This window comes from Macaca mulatta, chromosome 6 (genome assembly GCF_049350105.2).
Source record: "Macaca mulatta isolate MMU2019108-1 chromosome 6, T2T-MMU8v2.0, whole genome shotgun sequence".
Classification (NCBI taxonomy): Eukaryota; Metazoa; Chordata; class Mammalia; order Primates; family Cercopithecidae; genus Macaca; species Macaca mulatta.
In genome coordinates this window covers 38,026,177-38,050,658 of record NC_133411.1, presented here as the reverse complement: position 1 = coordinate 38,050,658, position 24,482 = coordinate 38,026,177, and the positions used below count along the sequence as shown (strand labels likewise).

Genomic DNA, 24,482 nt, shown 5'->3' with positions numbered 1-24,482 from the left:
ACACTTCTATGGCACTGCAATTACTCTTAACTTTCTTCTTGATCTGAACTATTGAGCAGAAAGCAAAATTCACTTTGAGGAAAATCAGTTTTGGATACAAGATTACAATGAGTAAGTAAACACCATGATATTTTTTATGCTAAGTTCATAACCTTTCTTCTCAAAATTTGCACAATGACATTTTAACAAATAAATCTTACCAAGCACAAACCCCTTATTTCCTCCATCTTTGAATACACTAATAATGAGCTAAATACATGATGGATGTTAAGATATGATTTTGGTAACTTTTCCCATAACAACTATTCAATCTGTCTTAGTAATTTAATAATTGAAATTGCTTTAAACTCTACTTTGTGTTGTTTTCCAGAAAAATCTGCTTCATCTTGTCTTTACATAACTAAAGTATTTTCCTTTTACTATGCTTAATAGTTAACAGTTTAAAATGCCATATCAGGTTATATAACAGTTTCATTCAACCCTGTAAGTACCCCCTGAGTTATAAGCGGCACCCCAACACAACATACTATTTCTAAAATATTTAGTCCTTCATGACGCATCCAATTAATGTTTATCTCTTATGTTACTGTGTCAGACACTATGCTAGGTAAGCAAAGTACAATGGTTAACAAGACGGAAACATCCTCTGCCCTTTAAAATTTGAGTTTGGCCACAAGAATGTGGTAAAGGGAATACATATTTCAGAGGCAGAAAAGAGAAAGAATCATTGAATTAAAGCCTGAACCAACTTTACAGTGATGATTCTGTATTTTAATCTCTCCACAAATTGGCACTAAAATAAAAAAGAATGACAAAGATTCTTAAAATTCAAGAAAAGATATTAAAGATATATTGCTAATCAAAAATATCAATGTGCACATCATAAGCTCACCAACCAAGCTAAATACTTTTCCTTAAAACATTTTCATAAAAATGATGGTCTATGCATGAAAAAAAAGAATATTATTAAACCTTTAACAATGATTAGGGGTCGGGTATATTCTGAGATGTTGGGGAATTGTTATTTTGGTGGTATTTTTATCTGTATCCTTGGACTTTTATTATGATTAGAATATTACTTTATGATTCAGGAAAACAGTAATATAAACTATGATAAAATAAAAAAATTAGTAAGTCTCCTGTTGCTGCTACATGTACATAGATTTCTCTGAGTATTTAAATAATTACCTATGTTAAGCATCTTCTATGAAGTACACTGAGCTAGGTGCTAAAGACTAATATAACATGCAAGGTATATTCATAAACACTTTAGAGCATATGGCCAGAAAGGTCAACTGGAGCCTGCAAGGGAGTTTCTTATATAATGTTGATATCTTTTTCCACATCCTTAAGCTTTCAGTTAAGACTAATTTAATAGTGATAAGGAAGATAGGGTGGGGGAGGAAGAGACAGAGACAGAGGATGGAAGCAGAAAGTTCTGTTAGAATACTGCAGTACTTACATGTAACCATGGTGTGATTTTGGACTTGTTCAGATTAAAATGCCAGTGTAATATCTAGTTGGAGATGTCTAAAGCAGGAAGTTGGAAATTCACAATGTGACAAAAGTGGTCTGAACTATAGCTATAGTTATGGAAGTGATTTACTGAGGGTTGATAAGTTACATTATAATAGATCAGATAGGCAAGAAATAAAGTAACGCTGTGGGGGAAATTTTTTTGGCACTTGTTATGTGTCAGATATTTATACATCCCTTTTCTTAATCATTCCAATATCAAAGGACTATAAAGATTATTACTATTTCACAGATGCAAAAATTAAGTTTCAGGGCCTAAAAACTCTGTCTATAGCTAAACAGGCAGCACGCAGCAGAAACAGGATTTGAATTCAGGTGTTGCTAACCAAATCTTATATTCTTATGTTTGTCTAAAGGACATAAAACTGAGAAACATCTACACTGCTATGGAAAAAAGATAAACCTACAGCAAACAGTAAAAGTTCTTCAGAGAAGATAAGTGTCTGTTCAAGGTCTCTGAGCTGGTAATTCACTAGCCAAGACTAGAATATAAGTGTTTGATCTCCAGTTCAGCATTCTTTATACTATACTGTCACCTTGTGTGATTATAACACTATTTTGAATAAACTGAAATTTCATATACGTGGAATATTTAACTAATTAATACCTTCTTTGCTAATGTTAACTTTTTTGGTGGTGGGAGAAAGGCTTAAAACTAAGTACATATATATATACACACACAGATATGTGTGTGTATATATACACACACTGTTTTTGAGCAGGAAAAATTTAATATATAGAATTATTAAGTAGTAAAAAATGGTTAACTGGATGGTATAAAAAGGATTCTACAAAATACAGGAATGGCAAATACAGGAAGCAGCTACCATCCATGGAGTTAAGGGGGGAAAATATCTGAGGAAAATAAGAATTTGGAAAAGCATACTCATCTCACAAGGCTGAGATTCAGACCTTGTTATAGTGTGGCTGCAGCCCAACCTGTTGGGTAACAGAAAAGTTTGCTCGAGTCCTGGTGGGCCAGGACACTAAGGGTAGATCTGTTAACATACTATGCTAAGAACTAAGGTCAGACCTTAGAATTGTCCCGCCACCACTTGGAGGGATGACTGAAAGCTTTAGTAAGAGAGGAGCAAGATTTCTGGTGGCAAGAATGAAAAGGTTCTCCTTGCCCTCTGCTCAGCCTTCTCACATTAAACAATTTTTTAAAAAGTTTAAATTAGTATATTTTTATTGTCCTAGTTTATATTACATTTAACATTATAAACCACCTAAAATCCTTTTAGAAAATAGGTGGGATATAAATGCTAAATAGCTACACAGGTTAAGTAAATAAATAAATCTATGTGGTACTACTTACTATTTTAAATAGGTCAGTGAGTCCCTAGAGAGTGGCACCTCTCCAGCAGAATCCTTTCACTTCAGTCAAGCCACCTTCAGATTCCTTTTCCCTGCCTGCTATTTAAGAACAGATTTTTCACATGCTATTTAAGATACTTCTGAAAGGATCTTCCTCAAATTCTAGTTCAAAAACAAAAAGTTCCCAATAAGTTGCACTGTAAAAATTCTCATTTTCTTTAAAACATTTCTGCTTTTCTAAAGTTCCAAATTACTTCCAATAAATTTTTAAAATGTAAAATAAAGCAAAGTTCTAAAACTCTCTTGAGACACTTGCTTTGCTTCTGGAACACTGAGTTCTCTGCAGCCACCATGCTGGATACCAATAATGTATATGTGTGTCCCAACAGTGTAGCTATATCACATAATATATTTATAACATGTATTAGAAGGATATATTTACACTGCTGAGTACTATTATGCAGAGAAAGAAAAGTTACCACTAAGTAAATAAGGTTGAGATGTAGGGTTTCTCAAAAGCGGTTTATAAAATATGTTCACGTTTGCTGAGAAATAAAACAATGAGTAAAACTATATACTTCTATGAACTGACTTCAATAAAACTTCATATAACTTTAAATAGTCCCAGTTTGTTATACAGTTAAATGGATTTGCAGAGGCCTGTAGTTAGTTACACAAAGTTTAATTGTACCAAACTATACAAAACTACAAACTACCTCAGGAAAAATATAGTCCTGTGTCCTGGAATTTGATTATTATAAATTTATTTTTACATAGAGGCTACAAAGGAAATTTCCAAGCGTATCTATGAATTGTTTGGATTCCTAGTCCACCCCCAACACACCAAAACAAAATTTATTCCTCATCTTCTTTTACACTGCAAAAATAGCCTGTCTCCAAGTCCCTTATATAGGTTGAAACTGTTATAAGACTGTTGCATATACAATCGTATTAGAAATGCAAAATCAAACAATGACTGTTTATTTCCAAATGAGGTTTAGGTTTTAAAGAACTATAAAATTAAGATCTAGATCTCAACTTTTGACCAAAACATATGTGATATACAATTAATTTAGTCTGCAATATAAAAGCCTTTTATGTGAAAATTACTGAATAGTCCACAAGAGGGCACACTTTCAACTAATGTAAATAAGTGGAAAAATTAAAAATTCAGTTTTGTTTTTTTTTTTTACTAGCACATTAAAGATTGGCCAGATTCTTCTGATTATTCAACAATATTAGAAAGCAAAAGATCCCGAAGTGTGTGGGTTTTTTTTGTTTAAATACCGAAATGGAAACTTTTTTGAGATATATGTGAAATATAAGAAAAACTTGTGAACAAGACTTCTATATTAATATTAAAATTAAATTATGAAAGTATGCAATAGTCTTTGCCATTTTGGTTCTGTTAGCCATTTGGAATTTGGCTGCCTTAAGAATCTTTTCAAGAAACTCTGGCTACTTTGATTTTTGATCCTCAATTCTTCAAGACAATCTAGTATGAGAACACGGAATATGTTTCAGATACTTTAGGAAACTCTCCCAATTAAATAGGTAAGATCATTAATAAAGCACATGAAAGAGCAATCAAGAAAGGGTATACATGGAAGAGGTGCAAACAATCGTGGAGCACTTATGCATAATCTGCATACTGATCTCTATCCTGCTCTAACTCATTCAAAAATACCATTTCAGCAATTCTCCTCTCTCCTGTATCATCCATTTTTCCACATATTGAATAATCCCAATCAGCATAAAACATATATATGCAAATAATTCTCCCTACTCGCAATAAAAACAAAACCCAAAAAACCCCACCCTTTATCTTGACCCCTATGATCTCCCTCCAACAATGGCTTAATTTTTCTGTTCCCTTTCACAGCAAAATTACCTCAGTTGTTTATATTCATCCCTAATTCTTCTACTTTCTCTTGGAACCCATAATCATATGTGTTTTTATTCTCCATTCCACCAAATATCTAGCCACAGTTAGCAATGGCACTAAAATTGCTAGATTCGGTGGGCAAGCCTCTCACCCCAAATGATGTGACCTAGTAATCAACAAAGTTGATCACTCTCTCCTCCTTGAATAATTCTTTACTTGTTTTCCAGAACAACATATTCTCCTAGTTCTGCTGACTAACCTGGCCACTCCAGAATCCTCTTCTGGTTCCTTTCATCTTCCTCTCCATACTCTACTGTTGACCTCATTCAGTGGCATGATTTTAAAACAGTGCTTCTGTGCTTATGGCTCCCAAATTTGTATTTCTAAATCTGACTTCTTCCCCATATACTAGACTCATATCCAACTATCTAATCAATATCTCTGCTTTAGTACAAATTTATTCCCCCTCCCCAAACTGTTCTGATTCTAGGGGTTTTTTTTTTCATAGTTACATATGGATTTTAGAATCATCTTGTTAATTTCTATAAAGCTGCTTGGAATATGATAGATATAGCATTTAATCTATGTAACAATTTGGGTAGAACTGATAACCATATTGAGCATTATGATCTACAAATGATGTATATGTCTCCACTAATTTAGATATTCTTTAATTTCGCTCAGCAATGCTTACTAGTTTTCAGTCTATGGTGCTTTCACATACTTTTTCAGATTTATTCCTAAGTAGTTCACATTTTTGATGTTATTATAATTGACAAATTTTTGATTTCCAATTGTTAATTGCTAGGATGCAGAAATACAATAGAATATTGTATATTAATTCTGTATCCTGAAAACTTACTAACCTTACTTATTAATTCTGGGGTCTTTTTTGTACAGTTGGCCTTCCGTATTCACAGGTTCCACATCCATGGATTCAACCAATTGTGGACTGAAAATATGTGAGAAAAAACAATATGACAATAAAAAACACAACAAAAATTTAAAAGTACAGTATAACAACTATATAGTTTTCTGTAATAGAAGGTTTTGCTTTTTTTGTTTTGGTTTTTTTTTTTTTTTTTTTTTTTTACTAAGGATTACTATGGAAACTTTTTTGTTAGGTACAAAATACTACAGTCTCACAGTGAGGTTGGCAATAATTAAAACTTCTTTTTGGCCAGGCACAGTGGCTCACGTCTGTAATCCCAGCACTTTGGGTGGCTGAGGCGGGAGGATCACGAGGTCAGATAGAGACCATCCTGGCTAACACGGTGAAACCCCGTCTCTACTAAAAATACAAAAAATTAGCCGGGCGTGGTGACGGGCACCTGTAGTACCAGCTACTCAGGAGGCTGAGGCAGGAGAATGGCATGAACCCGGGAGGCGGAGTTGGCAGTGAGCTGAGATGGCGCCACTGCACTCCAGCCTGGGTGACAGAGTGAGACTCCACCTCAAAAAAACAAACAAACAAAAACAAAACAAAACAACAAACAAAACAAAACAAAAAAACCTTCTTTTTTTCAGTCCTACTACTGCTAAACCATGTTTCCCTCGGGCTGTATTTCTGCAATTGGTTTCAAAAACTCAGAAAACAGTTCAAAAGAACTACATATAACCACTAAATAATATAACTAATGAATGTGAAAAAAGATACTGGAATAGCTTTTTAGGGAGGATAATTTTTTTTTTTTTTTTTTTAAGACAAAGTCTCACTCTGTCACCCAGGCTGAAGTGCAGTGGTGCGATCTGGGCTCACTACAGCCTCTGCCTCCAGGGTTCAAGTGATTCTTGCGCCTCAGCCCCTCAAGTAGTTGGGCTACAGGTGTGCGCCGCCACCATGCCCAGCTAATTTTTTTATTTTTAGTAAAGACGGGGCTTCATCATCTTGGTCAGACTGGTCTCAAACTCCTGACCTCAAGTGATCCGCCTGCTTTGGCCTCCCAAAGTGCTGGGATTACAGGCGTGAGCCACTGAATCCGGCCATTTTTTTTTTTTTTAAGACAGAGTCTCACTCCATCACCCAGGCTGGCATGCAGTGGCATGATCTCAGCTTACTGAAACCTCTGACTCACGGGTTCAAGTGATTCTTGTGCCTCAGCCTCCCGAGTAGCTGGGATTAAGGCATGCACCACCCCACCCGGCTAATTTTGGTATTTTTAGTAGAGATGGGCTTTCACCATGTTGGCCAGGCTGGCTTCAAACTCATGACCTGAGGTGATCCACCCCCCATCCACCTCCCAAAGAGCTGGGCATGAGCCACTGCGCCTGGCCAGCGAAGATAAATTTTTAAAAAGTCAACTTAAACCAATAAAAAACAGCTTTTTACTAAGGATCTAAGTTTATAAACTATTTTAAGTAGTTCGATTTACAGAAAAAGAAGCTATCAATGGAGAAAAGTGACTTGTAACTCATTACCTACAGTAACCTTTCTAGGCTTTCCATTGGACCTCTGCATTATATGACAAGTATACAAATTAAGTATGATATAAATTAGGGATGTATTTTTTTCTAAATTAATATACTCATGGTCAATGAACCAATCACAACATGCAAGTTTTGATAACATGAAATACTAGATCCTTTCTGCACATAAAATTTTAAAAATTTAGTTCTGTAATACCAACTGTTCGTTAGAAAAATAAATTTTTAAATTTTAAGTAAGATTTTTGATTTAATAACAGAGTTCCACAAAAGTCAACTTACTATGAAACACAGATTATTAAAAAGAAAATGTAATAGTCATATATCCCAGGGTAGAAGGCTAATGGAAACAGAAATCAAATGACCATGTGTTATAGCGTAATTTCTCAGGTAATGATTTCAAACAGCAAAAGAACTGAACAGACTCTTTAATTAAACCTGAAACTCTCCAAACAGCATTTTTGGTGGGTTTTTTTTTTGTTTGTTTTGTTTCTGGGTTTTGAAACTCTTGGGATATTAACTCAATAGGGGTCCAGAATATGTGATAGCTGATTGATTTTTAAAGTACCTAAAGAAGATAATTAGGAAGAAAAGCTTTATCTTATGTTACAGGGGACTTTTATTGTTGTTTAAGAAATTGAAGTAAAATTGGGAGGTATAGAAAAGAGGGATATAGAAAGATCGGTTTCTAAAATTATGTTTTAACACAATTAATTATGACACATAAACACAGAAGCAAAACTAGACTTAAAAAGGAAACACAACACTTTCAATTAGAATACTGAATTGCCTGAACTTGAAGGAGTAGTTTAACCTCTCTTTATCTAAGTTTTCTTATCACTGGGAGATGAAACTTACTAAGTGATTAATTTCTTTCTTTTTGATTATCTGATTTCCAGATTTTCTTTTAAAAAGTAAACCTTTATGCATTCACTATCATGCACTTAATACCTAACACCTACAATAGGGACCGTCAGTGGTTGTTGAGGATACAGTGGTAAACCAAAGAGACATACCCTCACAGACTGTAAGAGTCCAGTAGGGATGATGCACTGAATAATCACTACGAAACATATAATTACATATTTGTGATAAATTCCCTAACAGTAATGACATTTCATGACACTAACATAGTGCTTAATATATGCCTAGCATTGTTATCTAAGGGATTTACATATTTTAATTCATTTAATTCTTATCTTATGAATTAGGTACTACTTTTATATTCATTTTAAGATAATTAATAACAGAGGCACATAAAGATTAAGTAACTTGCCCAAGTCTGATTCCAGAATCCCCACTCTTAACATTCCAGAGTCCTAGCTGTTTTTCATATGAAAAACAAAACAAAACAAAACAAAAACTGTTGCAAGAGAAGAAAAAAAGGTTAATTAAACTTATGTTCGGGGAGGGAGGAAATGCCTGATGAGGGAATTCTCATAAGTAAGAGTTAAATAGGCAAAGGGGGAAGAAGAAATGAGGATCTTAGCACGTTCAAGTCTCTGAAGAAGGACAGAAACTAGCTAAGGAAAGAAGATTATCTAGTACATAGTGATGGACTGACACAAGACTAGGGAGAAAAGGTACATACAAATTAGTTCATTCCTCACCTGAGAGACAAGCTGAAGGCACTCTCAATTTGATTTATTTTGACTCATGCTACTTCAAAAAATAATCTACTGGTTACTCCCACACATATCTTAGTTAATAAGCATGGCACACTTAAAAGTTGCTTAGTTTTGAATCCATTTCTCTCTTAAATACATGTAATAAAATATGTATACTCCTTAAAAATATTAACCTGAAATTACAATAACTATGTTTACAGAATTAGTCAGAGCTTTAAGGCCTTGGAAAGAACAATAGTTTTTCACAAATAAAGTATGAAAACAATTGCCTCAGAATAAACTTTAAAGGAAAAATCTAAATGCTAAGTAAAAGGGCAATTGTATATTCTTGGGTGTTTATGAGATGAAAACTATGTTCATGCAAAAACCTGCAAATGAATGTTCAAAGCTGCTTTATTTGTGCTATGGCTTGACTGCGTCCCCTAAAGTTCATTTGTTGGAAACTTAATCCCCAATACAACAGTGTTGAGAGATGGGACCTTTAAAAGGTGATTAGTTCACAAGGACTCTTTTGCCTTCATAAATGGATTAATGTTGTTGTCTCAGGAGTGAGTTCCTGATAAAAAGAAGAGTTCTGTCCCCTTCTATTTCTCCCCACTAATGTCTTGTGCTCTCTTGCTCCTCCACTTTCCATTATGGGATGAAACAGCAAGAAGGTCCTCCCCAGATGTGGGCCCCTCAACCTTGAACTTGCCAGACTCCAGAATTGTAAGAAATAAATCTCTGTTTTTATAAACTACCCAGTCTCAGATATTCTGTTAGAGCAGCACAAAATGGACTAAGACAATTTCATAATAGCCAAAAGCTGGAAACAAATGTCCTTCAATGCAGACATGGTTAAACCAACCACAGTAGATCCATACTACGGAATGCTAGAACAATAAAAGGAAAAAAATTATTGGTAAAAACATCAACTTGGATGATATAAAGGAAATTACACCAAGTAGAAAAAATACCAATCTCAAAAGCCTACAAACTACATGATTCCATTTTTGTAACATTCTTGAAATAATAACATCATGGAGATGGTGAAAAGATTAGTGGTTGCCAGGGACTGAAAACTCCCAAGTGGGCCAGGCACAGTGGCTCAAGCCTGGAATACCAACTTTGGGAGGCCGAGGTAGATGGATAGCTTGAGCCCAAGAGTTCAAAAACAGTCTGGGCAATATGGCAAAAGCCCATTTCTACAAAAAATACAAAAATTAGTCAAGTGTGGTAGTATGCACCTGTAGTTCCAGCTATTTGGGAGGCTGAGGTGTAAGGATCACTTGAGCCACGGAGGTTGAGGGTGCAGTGAGCTGTGACTGCACCACTGCACTCCAGTCTGGGTGACAGAGCAAGACCCTGTGAAAAAACAAAAACAAAAAAACAAGAGTGCAGGTGTAGTTATGAAGAGATAGCACCCAAAGTAGTGCTTACAGTGATAGAATAGTAAGTTGAGTGTGGTACTGTTATACATAACTACATGTACACACAACTGTACACACACACCCCTGCCGTACACGCACACAACAGTACATATCCACCTGGTTAAATCTGAACAAGTTCCTGGATTGTATCAACGTCAGTTTCCTGGTTTTGAAACTGTAATATACTTATATAAAATTTTATTATTGTGAGAAGCTGGGTGACGACTTCCTTGTACATTTTTCCCCAACTTCCTATGGATCTACATTATTTCAAAATTTAAAAATTTAAAAAACAGTAATACTCTGTGCATTCTGGACAGTACATAGTTCATTAGTATAGATTTTTTATCACTTAACAAAGTTTAATGTTCAAATTAGTTGATTTAGAAACTTTGCAGAACAATTTTCTTTGGGTTTTAAATGTTTTCACATTTTTCGGTGGAAAAGATAACTTTTACTTTCGATATAATTTCAAACTTAAAAAATTACACAGTCAAGAAACTACCATAATCTTTAACCAGATTCACCAATTGTTTATATTTTGCTCCATCTGCTTAAACAATCACAAACTCTTTCCTCCTGTTTCCCTTCCTCACTCGTGGTGTGGTGGTGGTCAGGGGTGTGCGTGCGTGCGTGCATGCGTGCGTGCTTGTGTGTGTGTGTGGTGTGTCTCCCTTGAACCATTTAAGAGGTGACAACATCAAAGTTCATTCCCCTAAATACTTCAATACGTACTGGCCTAAAACTACAGTCTCTCAACCTTTCTCCTGGAACCAGTGGGCCAGGCTGGACATGGTCTTTTGGAGATGATAGAGGCACAAAAATACGAGCCCAATCCTGCCAGTGCTACTCAAGCCTTTGGTCATGTCATGCCCACTAATACCAAAGTGAGTCCTATGACCAAATCCAAAGCAGGGGGCAACGAAATATAATCTGCCCCTTTAGGAGTAGGTGGTAAATGGTATAGTCACATGGCAAAGAACTGATGCTATTAATGCAATCTATTACACCCGCTGAACCCAAGGTTTTCAAGGATGGGAGCTGGTATTTAATAAGTGCTTCAGGTAATTTTGATGCATACATATGACTAAAAATAAACAGGGGAAAGATTCCGGGCAAAGGATACATTTTGATATCGAAAATAAATAAAAATGGCACACAGAAACAGACATTGTTCTCCAAACTCCAAGAGTTGGTCCTAAAATAAGGCTTTAGTCTCCTCGTTAGCAACGAAAAGAAGAAAGTATTATGTATGTAAAATAAAAGTGAATTAGTAGTTGTTCCAAAGTACAGCTTTTCCAAGATGCAGAAATCAGAGAGTAACTTCACTAGTAAGTCCTCAGAAAGACGCTGGATGACATAATGGAGAAGGTCCTTAATAGTGTTCCTAAAAAAATTAAAGATCTGTTTTAGGCGACTTCTCCTTTTCCTCTCTTTTCTTGGGGGGCGGGGGAAATCACATCCTAAAAGTACAATCCAGTAAACGCAAAGTTAACAGGAGGTCAAAATCATGCAATCCATGCACACAGATCTCCAATGGTATGGTTTAACTTAAAAGTAAAATTTGAAATATTCACAGGAATGCAGAGAATGCCAACCTTTAGTCAGTGCTCCATTAATACATTTCTCAAAATTGAGTGTTAGAAAAATTTAGAATGTCAAGAGTATATGGCTGAATATCATTAAGAGCAGAAGTACATGTTTTATCAATTAAGGCAAGGAACAAATGAGAAGGTGATTTTATGAAGTTTAAGAAGCTTACCCAAAATACATTCCACTTCTAGACAGAAGCCTCAGGCAGGTCAGAATTGTTTTTAAAATAAGTCTGACTTTGCTCTAATACATAAATGAATGAGAGGATCACGATTCCAAATTTACAAACCAGTGCTACTAACTATAGATAAATGCTATCTATAGTTTCCGGAGCTGAAAGCCAAAAAATTGATAAAACTTCTGGGCAATATTTTATAATGCCTGTTTAATATACCACAAATTCTCCTTTATAGAAAGAAAAGGCTATATGTGAACAAATTGATTAGCCTCCCTAATTGTAGGCAATACATAGCCTATATTATGAGGTACAGAGGGGAAAAAAGGAAATTAAATCTACTATGTGCCAGGCACTGTGCTAGTTGTTTTAGTTTTTTTTCCCCATTTAATCTTCAATATAATCCAATGAATAAGTCTTGTTACCACCATTTCAAAGATAGGAACTCTGGGCAGTTCGCTTGTTTTTGTCCCATTATTAAGATGAGGTTAATCAGACTTACTTGTTAGGTTAAGATAAACTTGACAGTAATCATAAAATGGTTATCCACAAGGAAGATAAAATGGGATGGTAGTGAGAATTCTGGGCATATCCTCCTAATAGTAACTTTGACCTCGGAGACACACACAGTTATGTGTCACATAATGACAGGGACAAACGTTCTGAGAAATGTACCATTAGGCAATTTCATCACTGTGCAAACATGATAGAATGTACCTACACACACCTAGATGGTATAGCCTACTACACACCTATTGCTACTGGTATAGCCTATTGCTCCTAGGCTACAAACCTAAACAGCATGTTACTGTACTGTATACGTAGCCATTTATAACACAATAGTAAGTATTTGTGTATCTAAACATAGAAAAGGTACAGTAAAAATACGGTATTAAAATCCTATAGGACCTCAGTCATTATGGTCTGTTGTTGACCAAATGTCATCATATGGTACATGACTGTGTATGTTACCTATACTCAAAAATCAATATTATTGATTAGTGGATGAAAAAGCAAATCCTAAAACTCAACACAAACAGCAACAAACAAACTCAACTATAGATCAAATAATACCATAATCACACACAAAAATTTTTCAAGTAACTGCGATGACAGTACTATAACTATACAATTACTGAGTAGTTTATTGAAATATAAAACCCCACAACCCCCCTGCAAATAAGTCCACTGGGAGCCCATAAATGTCACCTTATTTGGAAAAAGGGTCTTTGCCAATGTAATAAAGGATCTCAAGATGAGATCATCTTGGATTTAGGGTGGTCCCTAAATCTAATGACACACACCCTTATATAAGATAGAAGAAAGAGACAGACATACTAAGGGAGCCACAGGAGGATAGAGTCAGAGACCGGAGTTTTATGTAGCCGCAAGATAAAGAATCCCTGGAGCCACTACAATAGCTGGAAGAGGCAAGGAAGGACTCTTTCCTAGAGCCTTTGGAAGGTGAATCGGCACACTGACATTTTGGTTTGGCCTTCTGGCCCCTTGAACTGTGAGACAATAAATCTCTGTTGTTTTAAGCCACCAGCTTTATGGTATTATAAGTTGTTATAGCAGCCCTAGGAAACGAATATACTGGAATATATCCTAAGAACAAAAAGAACTGAAAAGAAACCTTGGATATTGTGTGTTCTGTGTTGGCACTGGGATTGATACAGCAATTCTAATACAATATGGTACCTTAGAAGCAAAATGAAGAGAGCCCCCAATACCAGAGGAGTCATCAACTGGTCACTGAATACTAAAGTCTGAGAACTGACCACTAGACTTGATGCAAGTTACTGGTGACTTAGAGAAGACCCATTTTGAAAATGGTGGGACAGAAGAGCAGAAACGTGTTTAGGGTAGGTTTAACAAAGAATGGGAGGACAAATGTGATGTCAGGTACTTGTGAAAGCTTTTCTGATTGCCTTGATGAGGAAGAGATGTTGGAGGTTTTCAGGAGAGGAAAAAGAATAAAACAATCATCTAGGAGAGTGAACGGCTCAAAGAAGTGTGGTACAGTTGCTGGGTAACATTAAGAGCCCACTGCCTTTAAAGTGAGACCAGTCATTATGTTTTTTGAATTCTTCTCCAGTACCACTTAGCTGCGAGGGTGAGATTTAACCAAAGCTGTGGTTTTGCCAAAACAGAGAGGAGCGAAGGAACTGAAGGTATTTGTATGCAAGGGAATGATTAAATGACCTTTGAATTTAAGCTATAAGGAGGAAAAGAGGGACACTGAAGAGAAGAAAAACAGTATTGCAACATTCAACGCACGTAGTGAGTCCTATCCTGCAACTCATTCTTTGGTTTCTGTGACTCAATCTTCTTTCTTGTACCTTAGATTGACTCTACTGACTCCACTTTCTCTAATGGTTCATTATCTTTGGTAACTTCTTAACTCTAGCTACTCAGGTCTACCTATAGCTCTTCAAAAATTGAATTATTTCCGTGGCCTCTGAAAGTTCTTTATTGCTTCATTATGTGGGAATTCATTCATGATTCTTTTTTGGCACTACAAATTCTTATAGTACCAATGTGTGAATGTGTCAACATGACAATCATTTCCCCTTAAAATGTTACTGCTCAAATATTTCTAAAATGAAAAATCACTATCTGTAATCTTAGATCTTCTACCATTGCTCCCATTCATTAGTAATCCGAACGGTAAAGTTGACCTGCTGTAAATCAAGGACTGTCTATGTTGCTATTTTATCATTACACCTAGACAAAATCTATCTATCCTCTATTCCTCTATCATTTCACTTACCATCCTTCAAGTTCCAATTCTTCCTGGAAACCATCCTCTACCTACCATTTTACTTCACAATCTTTTCCTTTAATGAATTCCTGTATTAGACCACACAAAGTCAGCATCCAGCCATGCATAATTACATTCTTTCTAATCATTTCATTGGCACCTTAAGTACAGAATCTTGTCTAATTAATTTTTTAAAATTAATTTTTGAAATCTCTCCATAATACCTAGCACAATGCTGGTCATATGGTTACCAGGTTGAAATGAAACACAAAACTGCTAGAGAATGTATTAGATGAAAAACACAACGCCTTATACAATCAAACACTAGGTTAAAGAGTATGAAATCAGGATGCTGAGCAAGTTCATGTAGTTAAAATGATGACACCAGGTGGTCATATGCAAACATGTATCAAGTGATCTTAATACCATGATCTTTACATGTTAAGCTTACATTAGCCACGTCACACCTGTTTTTTATTAGAAAGAGAACCTCATTTTAACAGAGACCTATCAGTTAATTCTAGAAACTGCTCCCTGCAATACTCTTATTAAGAAAAATAAGAGTTGAAGTTTTACATGGACTGAAAGTGTAAAATCCTTGGGAAAATTGAGAATAAAATGCAAAACAGTTCCACAAAAAGCTAGCAACATGAGTAAGTTTTTACTTACATAAATGTGGTATAGTTGATAAAGGAGCAAGGAAGATTAAATAATAAAAGCCAACTGATATCTTACTGCTACCAAATTAAATGGAATTGGGTAATTTTCACTATTGGTGTCTGAAATCATACAGAAAAATCTAATTAACTAATTAGATTTAGTTAATTAAATTAAAAAATTAAATTCTTTATCAAAAATTACCATTACATTGACATTAAAAACAAACTTCTTACACATGTTATGGATTCTAACTTAAGATCCTTTTTCTTTCCTGAAATCAGATCAAATTTTCATCCACCCAAGACTAAAGTCCAGAAATAAAAAATGTCTCTAGAACTATATCTCATCAGATGTCAGCAAATAATAGATGAGTAAGTTTTGAATAACTGCTATATAAACATATCAAATTAAGTATTATTTCTATAGACACTTTTGACCAAATAGAATCACAGAATTTTAAAGGTAGAAGAAAATTTAGAATTAAGAGTTCAAATTGGAAAAATACCATTCTACTGTGTAATGGGGAAACTGGGAGTTTATTATAAGTAACCATGAAACTCATAACAGAATTCAATATGACACTGCATTTAGCTAGAATTTCACTAAATGCTGACATATGTCAATACTAATGTTAATAATTAATAATGTTAATTAATATAGAATAAATTCTAGCTAAATGTTAATTGATATAGAAAACACACCAGAACTGATACCATAGTTTAGAAATATCATAAAATAGAATTATTAAGTATAAGATTTACTAAGTATAAAAATTAGGATTTTAAAAACAGTACATTTTAAAAAAACAGTATGTTTTTAAAAACTTATTTACTCTAAACTTTATTAAAGGGAGAGTTTTTCTACTACCATACTGGAATAAAAATTTAACTATACAAGTAGATTGTGATAAATTAAGAAGCATATTATAATCCCTATAGTAACCTCCAAGGAAATAACTCTAAAAAGTTGTTTTTAAAAAAATCAAGAGAGCTGCATGCAGTAGTGTACAACTGTGTGCTCCAATGTACTCCTATATGCCTGTACTCCTAGCTACTCACAAGGCTGAAGGGAAAGGATCACTTGAGCCAAGAGTTTGAGTCTGTAGTATGCTATGATGGCAGTTGTGAACAGCCACTACACTTGAGCCTGGGCAACAGAATGAGACTCTGTTCTTTAAAAAAAAAAAAAAAACCAAAAAACAAATCAACAGAAGAATTTAAATAGTACACTAAAAGAATATTTAACACAAAAGAAGGCAGTAAAGGAAGAATGGCAGAAATAAATTCACTCATATCAAAAATCACATTAAATGGGAATAGACTAAATATGACAATCAAAAGCCAAAAAACTATCATATTGGTTCAAATAACAAGATCCAATTATATACTTCTACAAAAGACACTCTTTGATTCAAAGATACAAGTAGATTGAAAGTAAAATAATAGGAAATATACTCCATACAAACAGAAACAATAAAAAAGCTGGAGTGGCTATTAACAGCAGATGAAACAGACTTGAAGATAAATAGTAACAAAGAAAAACAGGGATATTTCATAATGATAGAGTCAGTACATCAGGAAGATACAGCATTTATACATGTGTTCATACCTAACAACGAAGCTGCCAAATATATGAAGCACAAACCAACAGAACTGAATGATAAATATAACTAGAGAGAAAATTAACAAGGATGTAAAAAACTTCAGCAACACTATCAACCAAAATAACCTAACTTAAGTTTACAGAACACTCAAAGACCACAGAATACTCAATGCCTTCTAAGCACACAAGAACGTTCTTCAAAATTGATCACATGCTGGGCCAAGAAATAAATCTCACTAAATTTACAACAAATCATATAAAGGGTGTTCCCTGACAACAAAAGAATAAAATTAAAATCCATAACCGAAAGAAATCTGAGAAAATCAATGGGTCAGAGAAGAAATCATGAGAGAAATTAAATACTTAAAACTGCAGGAAAATGAAAACACAACATATCAAACTTCATTGGATACAGCTAAAGCAGTTTTGTAGGAATATTTACAGCTTGAAATGCCTATATTAGAAAGGTCTCAAATCAGTATCTATTGCTTTCATACCTTAAGAAACTAGAAAAAGTGCAAACAAAATCAAAAACAGGAAGAAGAAAAAAATAAAGATTAAAGTAAAAATAAACAGAAAACAACAACAACAAAAAACAGAGAAATACCAATGAATTCAAAAATTAGTTCTTAAAAAAAAATCAACAAAATTGACAATCCCTTAAATAGAATGACCAGGAAAGTAAGAGAGAAGAACAGACACAAATTACCAAAATCAGAAATGAAGGAGGGGAAATCATCACCAATCCTTTAGAAATTAAGAGGGAAGGCCAGGTGCGATGGCTCACGCCTATAATCCCAACACTTTCCAGGCCAAGGCGGGTAGATCATTTGAGTCCAGGAGTTTGAGAGAAATCTGGGCAACAAGGAGAAACCCCATCTCTACAGAAAATACAAAAATTAGTCGGGCATGGTGGCACGCACCTGTGGTTTTAGTTACTCAGGAGGGTTAGGTGGGAAGATCACTTGAGCCTAGGAGGCAGAGGCTGCAGTGAGCCAAGATCATACCACTGCACTCCAGCCTGGGTGGTGGAGTGACAGAGTGACAGAGTGAGACTCCTTTTCAAAAAAATAAAAAAAAAGAATTAAAAAGGAATATGAACTTTAAGCCAACAAATTACACAACTTATATTAAAAAAGAAAAAAAGAAATTCTTCAAAAGACAAATTACCAGAACAGACTCAACAAGAAATAGAAACTCTGAATAGATCTCTAACAAATAAGAAAATTGAACTATTTAAAAATCTTCACACTAAGAAAAGCCTAGGCACAGATGATCTTCACCAATGAATGTTATGAAATATGTAAGAAAGAATAGCAAACTTTTATAAACTGTTTTATAAACTAGAGGAGAATATTTCCCAACTGAGTCTGGTATCACCAAAGACAGAGACAATGCAAAAAAAACAAAAAAACAAAAAAACAACTACAGACCAATATCCCTCATGAACACACATACAAAAATTATTTTTTAAAAACTGGCAAACCAAATTCAGCAACATATAAAAATGACTATACATTAGGACCAAATGGGATTTATCCTGTGAATGCAAGGGTGGTTAACTATCTAAAAATAAATTAATGTAAAACATCTTATAAATAGAAATAACAACTAAAGCTACATGATCATTTCGAAAGACACGGAAAAACACTTGACAAAATCCAACAACCATTCATTATTTTTTAAAACTCTCAAAAATTAGAAATAAAAAGGCTCTTTTTCAACCTAATAAAGAGTGTCAATGACAAGTCTACAGCTAACTTCCCTATCAGGAGAAAAACAAAGATGCCTGTTCTTATTCCTTCCGCTGAATATTGTCCTGTAGGTTTTAGTACAGTAAAACACCAAAAAGTAACATATCTTAAAAAGAAAAAAACTTAAAAAGATATTAAATGCATTCAGATTAGACACGAAGAAATGAAACTGCATTATCAGATGACACTGTCCAGTATGTAGAAAATCCTAAGCAGCCACTAACAAACAACTAGAATAATAAAAAAAAAGCTCAGCTAGATCACAAGATAGAAACTCAATATACGAAAATCAGTTGTAGTTCTACATTCTAGCAAAAATGCAAAAATGAAATTAAGAAAACAATTCCATTCAAACTAGGACCATGAAGAGTATTTGGGAATAAATTTTTAAAAAGAAGTACAAGATTTGTATTGCACACTGTTATAAGACATTGCTGAGTCAAAAAGATCTTTAACATTCCATGCTCATAAATTAGAAAATTCAAAATTGTTAATATGGCAATCCTCTTCAAATTGATCTATAGATTCAACATAATCTTTTTCAAAATCCCAGCTGTTTTTTTTTTTCTGTAGAAATAAGCGGATCCTAACTTTATAGGAAAATACAAAGGATCTAGAATAGCCAAAATAATTTGGGGAAGAAAAAAGTTGGAGAACTTATACTACCCAATTTCAAAACTTACTATGAAGCTACAGTAATCAAGATTGTATGGTATTAATGTAAGGACAGGTATACGGATTGATCAACGAAGAGAATTTAGAGTCCAGAAAGAAATCTTTGTATTTATGTTAGATTTCTCACAAAGATGCCCAGAAAATTCAATGGAATAAGAGACAGTCTTGTCAACAAATAATTTTTAGATAACTAGACATCTACATGCAAAATAAAATAAAACAGACTATTATCTTATACCATACACAAAAATTAATTCAAATGGATCAAATGCCTAAACGTATGAGCTTAAACTATAAACCATCTAAAGGAAAATATAGGAGAAAACATTTGCGACCTTGGGTCAGGCAGAGTTCTTAGATGACAAAAACAAGGCAGAGTTCTTAGATAACAAAAACATGAGCCATAACAGATAAAACTGATAAACTGGATTTCATTAAAGTTAACAACTTTCATAGTTCAAATGATATCAATAAGAAAGTGAAAAGACAAGCCATAGACTGGGAGAAATTATTGCCAAATCACAAATCTGATGAAGCTCTTGTATTCAGAATTTAAATGAACTCTCACTAGTGAACAAGAAGATAATGCAACTTTTAAAATGGGCAAAGAACTTACTTAGACACTTCGCCAAAGAACACATACATATGAATGGCTTAAAAACATACAAAAAAAAGTGCTCAATATCATTAGTCATTAGGTATACTCTCATTGAAACCACGATACCATGACACATCCATTAAATTGCCGTAATATTATAAAAAAGACAGACAATATCAAGTGTTGGTGAAGATGTGGAGAAACTTGAACCCTTACACACTGCTGGTAGAAATGTAAAATGATACAGCCACATTGGAATACAGTTTGGCTGTTTCTTAAAAAGTTAATTTATCATATGGTCCAGCAATTCCATTCTTAGTAATGTATCCAAGATAAATAAAAACGTATGTCCACACAAAGATTTCTCCATGAATGCTCAAAAAAGTATTATTCATAAAAGTAAAAAGCTGGAAATTATATAAGTATCTACCAACTAGTGCATAGACAACATATCGCAATATAATGAACTACCATTCAGCAATAAAAAAGAACAAAATACTGATACATGCCATGTCATAAATGAACCTCAAAACACGTAAAGTGAAAAAAGCCAGATGCAAAAGACTACATACAGTATAATTCTTTTTAGATGAAATGTCCAGAAAAATTTATAGAAACAAAAAGCAGATCAGTAGTTGCCAGAACTGGAGAGGGTTGTGGGAGTTGGGAACTCACTACAAATAGGCTTGAGGAAAATTTGGGGACTGATGAAAAGGTTCTAAAACTGGAAACCATCAAATTGTATACTTAAACAGGTGAAGTTTATATTAAATGGATCATACCTCAATAAAGTTGTAAAGTAAAATCGCATCTAGAGATATTAATTTCCTTTATCTAGCTCTAAACATTTTGCCTTAGGTCATTATTTTTTTCCTTAAGAAATTTTTTTAGTTGATAAAAAAATTTATTGTACATACTGATCACATACAGTACTAACAATTTCTGGGAATGCAAAAACACTGTGATTTGGTTGTATTGATCAGCTCTAACTTGCACTTGACTAAAATTTCTTGAGAAGAACAGGCAAAGCAATCATGTTTTTAAGCAAGCTCACAAACTGTCACCTGCATGTCGTTAAAGACTATTTCACTTACCCTAGGATGACAGTGACATTCAATATAATTACTCTGTTTTGAAAAGATTCACTGATATATTAAAGTAGGAAAGCATCTTACAAGTAATCTAGTTCAATCCCTTTGTTTTACAGGTAAGAAAAAGATGAAATTACGTGTTCAAGATCACACATTCAAAGTTAGTAGCAAAGCTTCCCAGTCTCCTGACTTTCCTGCTCTTTTTGTACATCGAGTATGGTTTTATTGAAAGAAGAAAGTGGTAGGAAAAAAAAAAAAAAATCACTGTGGCCAGGTGTGGCGGCTCATGGCTGTAATCCCAGCACTTCAGGAGGCCAAGGCAGGTGGACCACTTGAAGCCAGGATTTCCAGACTAGCCTGGCCAACATGGTGAAACCCATCTCAACTAAAAATACAAAAAAATTAGCTGGACATGGTGGCACACATCTCTAATTTGAGCTACTCGGGAGGCTGAGGCACAAGAATCATTTGAACCGACGAGGTGGAGGTTGCAGTGAACTGAGAGCACGCCACAATACTCCAGCCTGGGTGACAGAGAGACAGACTCTGTCTCCAAAAATATATGTAAATAAAATAAATAATCACAAGGAAAATACCCAGGCAACAGCTAACAGCTGATTAATTTTTCATCCCATCAACATATCTCTTGTAACCTCAACTTGTTGGTTCCTTTTTATTTTACAAAAAGGGAGGGAAACTTTATAAAGCCTTTGACGTATTTATTATTTCATTTAATACTCAAAACATTCCCATGAAGTAAGAATTACCTAATACTAATAACTGGAGAAACTGAGGTTCAAAATAGTTAACTTGCCCTGCTTAGAAAGTTTGTAAACAATTAAGCCAGAATTTAAAAAGTTAAATGTATCTGCCTTCCATGCTCTTTTTATTTCATTGTTCTTTCAGGTAGTTTAAGCAGTGGTCTCCAAAACAATTCCTTTCAGTAAATATTGTTTGTGTTTACACTTTCAATAAATATGTTTACTGTAAAGGTCATAACATAGACATTTTAAAAGGATGAGATAAAAATAAGTACATCTCAAAGTTCTAATTTCTTTTCCACAATGAGCTAAATTATCTTGCACACCGCCCAGTCACATTCTACTACATCTTTCCCATCCTACTACAACTCTGGAAATCATTATTCTAAATACTGCTGTTTTTTCAGAATTGAGTATCATCCCTTCTTTGCAATATTATTTTATTCTTGACACTTTACCCTCACTTAAAAGCTTTAATTCCTACACATTTCTAATTCCATTAATTCTTATGTTAAACTTGAGTTTTGTTATTCTTATTTTCTTCTACTTATAGGCTCTTGAAATTGGAAATACATCTACTTTAAGTCTCAAATAGTTCCATCAATAAGATGGAGCTCATCAAATAAGAATGCTGGACATTCTTATTTAAAATTAGAGATTTTTTAAATGAAAGGAAGAATTATACAAATGACTGAAAACGAAAGTCTTCTGATACACTGAAAGTTTTCTGTCAAAAGGTTTATAGTATTTAGAAAGAAAAACTCAGGGGGAAAAGGAGATATTTCTATTATATTAAAATTGGCTTGTTTAAAAAAAAAATTTTGAGGCAGGGTCTTGCTCTGTCACCCAGGTTGGAGTGCAGTTATGTGATCTCAGCTCACTGCAATCTCAACTCCTGGGCTCAAGCAATCCTCCCACCTCAGCTTCCCAAGTAGCTGGGAATAAAGGCACGCGCCACCACGCCTGGCTAATTTTTTGTATTTTTGTAGCGTGGGGTTTCGCCATGTTGCCCAGGCTGGTCTCGAACTCCTAAACTAAAGTAATCTGCCCTCTTCGGCCTCCCAAAGTGCTGAGATTACAGGTATGAGCCACGACGGCCAGCCTAAAATTGGCTTTTTAATATAAACGGCAAGTAATCTCTGAGCCTCACTAAGAAGTGAAATTTGTTCTTTGAGTTAAATAAAAATTCTTGAGACAGTTGTTGATCAGTTTTTATGAAATCAGTTTAGGTTGCAGCATATGTTTCATTAGATTTCAACAAACTTACATCATGCTTCATTAGAAATATGCTGTAAAATATTTCTATCTATCTTAACATGCTTAAATAGATCTGGCTTTGGACTCCCTTTTACCAATATGAGGTATAATTCAATATAAAGTAAAATCTTGCTTCTCAAATTTGGCTTTTGGTGTCCAATTCCTTTCAGATGTTACAATCTTTCCCCTACCTAATCAAACTTGTTCTCAAATCAACACATAGCCACGTTATCCCCAAACAGTGTTTCTTCAGACTATAAAACCTACAAAACACCTACTGCACTAAGGAGGCTCCCTAATAATTGTTTCTTAATTGTTTATCTATGATTTTATTCCCCCACAACTAATTCTCACCTCCTGGGAGTAATATTGCCCTCACTGAAATTAGATATGCTAAATTATTTTTCACAAAACTTTACATTAGAAAGTTACAGGAGCCTATTTAAAAAAATAACTTGATAAACTGATGATAAAGAAAACAAAGCTTATTTCTATTGCTTAAGAAATTTCAAAAAGTTCCTCTTCCTGAAATGAATTCCTATAGGATTTTTAAAGCATAGAACAAAACGAAAGCAAAGTCGGAAATGGCAGAACGGGAGTTTGTCAAGACAGACACGCAAAGGAGGATTGGAAACTGCAACAAAATTAGTGATTATTGTAATAATTGGTGCTAACTTCACTCAAGACCATAAATTGTAGATAGGGAAAACCCAAGACAACCACATCTAATGAAAGAGAGAAAGGGGGAATGGAAGAAATCACTGAGGAAATTCTTAAAGTCCAAACCAATGATTTTCAGACTGCCTCTCTGTTAGTGGCCTAACCATCTGACTCCAACAATGTTATTCTACTTGTAGAATAAATAGGAAACAACATTGTTTACAATATAGTACTCATCTATTTCAGATAATTTTTATTTGGGTTATTACTGTACATGCAATTACTTATCAGACATCTCCACACAGATTTTCATGGGCAACATCAATCATAAAAGAGGTCTCCAAACCGATCATCCTGTTCTATCTACTCTACCTTTAAAACCACTGCTGGGGTCAGGCGCGGTGTCTCACACCTGTAATCCCAGCACTTTGGGAGCCTGCAGTGAGCGGATGACCTGAGGTCAGGAGTTCGAGACCAGTCTGGCCAACATGGTGAAATCCCGTCTCTACTAAAAAAAATACAAAAAATTATCTGGGCATGGTGGCACTCAGCTGTAATCCCAGCTACTGGCAGGAATCCCAGAGGCTGAGGCAGGAGAATCACTTGAACCCAGGAGAAGGTGGCCGCAGTGAGCCAAGATCACGCCACTGCACTTCAGCCTGGATGACAGAGGGAGACTCCATCTCAAAAAAC

At 34.6% G+C, this 24,482-nt stretch overlaps 1 protein-coding gene across 6 annotated transcripts in view; it reads right to left on the bottom strand.

The window, feature by feature from the left end:
- NIPBL (NIPBL cohesin loading factor) overlaps nucleotides 1–24,482 on the bottom strand; it is a 192,987-nt gene that overhangs the window by 115,794 nt on the left and 52,711 nt on the right. For 2 of the 6 annotated variants that reach the window (XM_015139874.3, XM_078004663.1), the window contains exon 2: nucleotides 5,605–5,690. The exons of 3 other annotated variants lie outside the window; for them this stretch is intronic. The gene's annotated coding sequence lies outside the window, so the exon portion shown is untranslated. Of the gene's footprint in view, nucleotides 1–5,604; nucleotides 5,691–10,016; nucleotides 10,135–24,482 lie in introns of all 6 variants that reach the window. One more of the 6 variants, XM_078004661.1, reaches the window with a different exon arrangement.